This window comes from Schistocerca americana, unplaced genomic scaffold (genome assembly GCF_021461395.2).
Source record: "Schistocerca americana isolate TAMUIC-IGC-003095 unplaced genomic scaffold, iqSchAmer2.1 HiC_scaffold_287, whole genome shotgun sequence".
In the NCBI taxonomy this organism is placed as follows: Eukaryota; Metazoa; Arthropoda; class Insecta; order Orthoptera; family Acrididae; genus Schistocerca; species Schistocerca americana.
In genome coordinates this window covers 85001-90000 of record NW_025726002.1, presented here as the reverse complement: position 1 = coordinate 90000, position 5000 = coordinate 85001, and the positions used below count along the sequence as shown (strand labels likewise).

The 5000-nt window shown below is 51.8% G+C and overlaps 1 non-coding gene across 1 annotated transcript in view; it reads left to right on the top strand.

Moving 5' to 3' along the window:
- The first annotated feature begins 4325 nt into the window (after positions 1-4325).
- LOC124579044 overlaps positions 4326-5000 on the top strand; it is a 1910-nt gene continuing 1235 nt past the window's right edge. Inside the window, exon 1 of the ribosomal RNA XR_006972797.1 lies at positions 4326-5000. This exon is cut by the window's right edge and continues 1235 nt beyond it. This is a non-coding gene — a ribosomal RNA (small subunit ribosomal RNA).

Sequence of the window (5000 nt, the reverse complement as noted above, 5' to 3'; positions counted from 1 at the left end):
AGTGCATCCTCTCCGCCACATTAGACAATCCACACTGTCATAACCAGACTGGGAGGTCCACTCAGAAAACAGAATATCCCACCCACCCGACAACCACCATTGCTCAGCCAAGCCACCAACACCCACACATGTCCTACACAGGGGTGCACCCAACATCACAATACTGCCTCCTCTCACAGCACACAAACAATGGCAGGAATGAAAGACACAGGTCTGCCACAAGCATGGAATGAGAGCGCCGCCTGTCATGAGCCAAAGGTGCATCCTGACGTGGCAAATCAGATGATGCCGCAGGCATCCACTTACTATAATCACAATCAACAAACCGGCCGCCCCGCCCCGCCCCCCATTAAACCTTTCCTTACAACAATGTGTACCTTAACCTAACCTATATCGTACCGTAACCTAACCTATATCGTACCGTAACCTAACCTATGTCGTACCGTAACCTAACCTATGTCGTACCGTAACCTAACCTATGTCGTACCGTAACCTAACCTATGTCGTACCGTAACCTAACCTATGTCGTACCGTAACCTAACCTATGTCGTACCGTAACCTAACCTATGTCGTACCGTAACCTAACCTATGTCGTACCGTAACCTAACCTATGTCGTACCGTAACCTAACCTATGTCGTACCGTAACCTAACCTATGTCGTACCTTAACCTAACCTATGTCGTACCTTAACCTAACCTATGTCGTACCTTAACCTAACCTATGTCGTACCTTAACCTAACCTATGTCGTACCTTAACCTAACCTATGTCGTACCTTAACCTAACCTATGTCGTACCTTAACCTAACCTATGTCGTACCTTAACCTAACCTATGTCGTACTTTAACCTAACCTATGTCGTACCTTAACCTAACCTATGTCGTACCTTAACCTAACCTATGTCGTACCTTAACCTAACCTATGTCGTACCTTAACCTAACCTATGTCGTACCTTAACCTAACCTATGTCGTACCTTAACCTAACCTATGTCGTACCTTAACCTAACCTATGTCGTACCTTAACCTAACCTATGTCGTACCTTAACCTAACCTATGTCGTACCTTAACCTAACCTATGTCGTACCTTAACCTAACCTATGTCGTACCTTAACCTAACCTATGTCGTACCTTAACCTAACCTATGTCGTACCTTAACCTAACCTATGTCGTACCTTAACCTAACCTATGTCGTACCTTAACCTAACCTATGTCGTACCTTAACCTAACCTATGTCGTACCTTAACCTAACCTATGTCGTACCTTAACCTAACCTATGTCGTACCTTAACCTAACCTATGTCGTACCTTAACCTAACCTGTATTGCGCCTTAACCTAACCTGTATTGCGCCTTAACCTAACCTGTATTGCGCCTTAACGTAACCTGTATTGCGCCTTAACGTAACCTGTATTGCGCCTTAACGTAACCTGTATTGCGCCTTAACGTAACCTGTATTGCGCCTTAACGTAACCTGTATTGCGCCTTAACGTAACCTGTATTGCGCCTTAACGTAACCTGTATTGCGCCTTAACGTAACCTGTATTGCGCCTTAACGTAACCTGTATTGCGCCTTAACGTAACCTGTATTGCGCCTTAACGTAACCTGTATTGCGCCTTAACGTAACCTGTATTGCGCCTTAACGTAACCTGTATTGCGCCTTAACGTAACCTGTATTGCGCCTTAACGTAACCTGTATTGCGCCTTAACGTAACCTGTATTGCGCCTTAACGTAACCTGTATTGCGCCTTAACGTAACCTGTATTGCGCCTTAACGTAACCTGTATTGCGCCTTAACGTAACCTGTATTGCGCCTTAACGTAACCTGTATTGCGCCTTAACGTAACCTGCATTGCGCCTTAACGTAACCTGCATTGCGCCTTAACGTAACCTGTATTGCGCCTTAACGTAACCTGTATTGCGCCTTAACGTAACCTGTATTGCGCCTTAACGTAACCTGTATTGCGCCTTAACGTAACCTGTATTGCGCCTTAACGTAACCTGTATTGCGCCTTAACGTAACCTGTATTGCGCCTTAACGTAACCTGTATTGCGCCTTAACGTAACCTGTATTGCGCCTTAACGTAACCGATATTGCGCCTTAACGTAACCTATATTGCGCCGTAACGTAACCTATATTGCGCCGTAACGTAACCCACATTGCCCCTTAACGTAACCCACATTGCCCCTTAACGTAACCCACATTGCCCCTTAACGTAACCCAACACACGTTGGGCCTTAACCCAACACACGTTGGGCCTTAACCCAACACACGTTGGGCCTTAACCCAACACACGTTGGGCCTTAACCCAACACACGTTGGGCCTTAACCCAACACACGTTGGGCCTTAACCCAACACACGTTGGGCCTTAACCCAACACACGTTGGGCCTTAACCCAACACACGTTGGGCCTTAACCCAACACACGTTGGGCCTTAACCCAACACACGTTGGGCCTTAACCCAACACACGTTGGGCCTTAACCCAACACACGTTGGGCCTTAACCCAACACACGTTGGGCCTTAACCCAACACACGTTGGGCCTTAACCCAACACACGTTGGGCCTTAACCCAACACACGTTGGGCCTTAACCCAACACACGTTGGGCCTTAACCTGCTCTGTAATTGTCATACGACGCGTTAAATTAGTGTAGTGTTGCCTAACTGCAACCCCCGCAATATAGTTTGCTACTCGCACTGCCCGGTCCCCAGTGTATCGCTTCATGTTAAACACCTTGCAGCTATACACTGTAATGTGGATGGCAGCAGGACGTACATGCTCAATGCCCTTTGCAGTTGTTCATTGGCATTTGCAGTTGTTCATTGGCATTCGCATGTGCGAAGCACTTAGCCTACGCTGTGGTACGGCCTGTGTCAACTGTCCGCTGATGTTGTACGTCCAAATCACACACTGTACTGCACATTGGTCCTCATGTACTGAATGATACATCGTGGTACATGTGACCGTACAACGACTGCGCCAACAACGGCGAACCATGCGGTCCAAATGTTGTGCACTCAGCTACGTGTCGTCTCCCTATAAGAGCTGGATTGCAGTGTGGTATGCCCTGGATGGCGATCAGCATGAGCCGTCTGTTGATGTAGTGGCGCGTGTTGTCAGACGTAGTCGTCTCTTCTCACACACCGTGATAGCATGGTGCACTGCGTTCCACATCTGCGACATGCGACAGAGGCCGGTTGACAGTCGTTCGCGCAATGGACATCGCATACGTACGGGGGCCACCTTCCACGTGTTCGCGAAGCGTGCACATGTTGTTGCGTGTATGTGGGCAGACATAGTGTGTCGTGACACCTGACACAGGCATGCAACAATCGTTGAATTTGCAAATGGCGATGGACGCCTACGTTTGCTGGTGACGTTATGCAAATGAACAACTGGTAAACCGTTGTGGTGCGGTTGTTCTCGCTAGAGGTGAATCAGTGATGGCGACGATCGGTTGAGCTACCAACCGGTTGTTCCAGCGATACCCACCATGCCCACGAACGTGAATGGCATCTGGGTGTGAAGCGATACGCGGCGGTGGCTGGGTGGGACCGTCCCCGGCCGGTGAGGGGGGGCCTCCCGGCGTGCTGGCCGCGCGGTGCGTGGGCGCACGCGCTACAGCCGGCTGGTGGGGGCGGCCAGTGGCAGGCGCGCCGGCCGACGGAGGCGGCAGGCGGCGCAGCTGCGCGCCGGCGCACCCTGCACGCGGCGCCGTGCGGCCAAAGTAGGTCCTCGCGGGCCCGGTGCGAAGCGCGGTGGACATCTGCAGTGTGCTGGTCCGATTGAGGACTGTGTGCGCTGAGGATGCGCCGCCGCCCGGCGCTCGGCGCCGCGACGCCGTCTGCTGCTCGGTCGCCTCTGCGGTTCTCGCAGGTGGTTTGTATCGCAGCTGTGCGGACGTGTTGGCGCGTGCGCTGTGCTGGGAGAGTTCGCTTCGGCACCCAAGTGGGGCTTTTGTCCTTCTGTGGCGCTGGCGTTGGAGCTGCCGGTCACCGTAGGTGGCGCGTGTTGTCTCCCGCCGGCAATGCCACGACAGCACGCTCCCGGGCCTCTGTCGGCAGCGGCAAGCTCAGTTGGGAGCACGGGTGGTCGCACCTAAAGCGTCTACTCGCCAAACTCCGGGCGATTGCGCCTCTCTCGAACCCGACCAAGTACTTAGGACGGCGCTGCGCGCCGCCGGGACCTGAGAGGGTTTCGAGGTGTATTGTGCAGGGGAGCTCAGCCTCCTCCTGTTTGCAGAATAATTGAGCGGACGCTTGCGTGTTCGCGCGGGCCCCCGGGACACACTCCCGGGCGGCCGGCTGCTCAGCTCTAGTTGACGCAGCTCCCTGGTTGATCCTGCCAGTAGTCATATGCTTGTCTCAAAGATTAAGCCATGCATGTCTCAGTACAAGCCGCATTAAGGTGAAACCGCGAATGGCTCATTAAATCAGTTATGGTTCCTTAGATCGTACCCACGTTACTTGGATAACTGTGGTAATTCTAGAGCTAATACATGCAAACAGAGTCCCGACCAGAGATGGAAGGGACGCTTTTATTAGATCAAAACCAATCGGTCGGCTCGTCCGGTCCGTTTGCCTTGGTGACTCTGAATAACTTTGGGCTGATCGCACGGTCCTCGTACCGGCGACGCATCTTTCAAATGTCTGCCTTATCAACTGTCGATGGTAGGTTCTGCGCCTACCATGGTTGTAACGGGTAACGGGGAATCAGGGTTCGATTCCGGAGAGGGAGCCTGAGAAACGGCTACCACATCCAAGGAAGGCAGCAGGCGCGCAAATTACCCACTCCCGGCACGGGGAGGTAGTGACGAAAAATAACGATACGGGACTCATCCGAGGCCCCGTAATCGGAATGAGTACACTTTAAATCCTTTAACGAGTATCTATTGGAGGGCAAGTCTGGTGCCAGCAGCCGCGGTAATTCCAGCTCCAATAGCGTATATTAAAGTTGTTGCGGTTAAAAAGCTCGTAGTTGGATTTGTGTCCCACGCTGTTGGT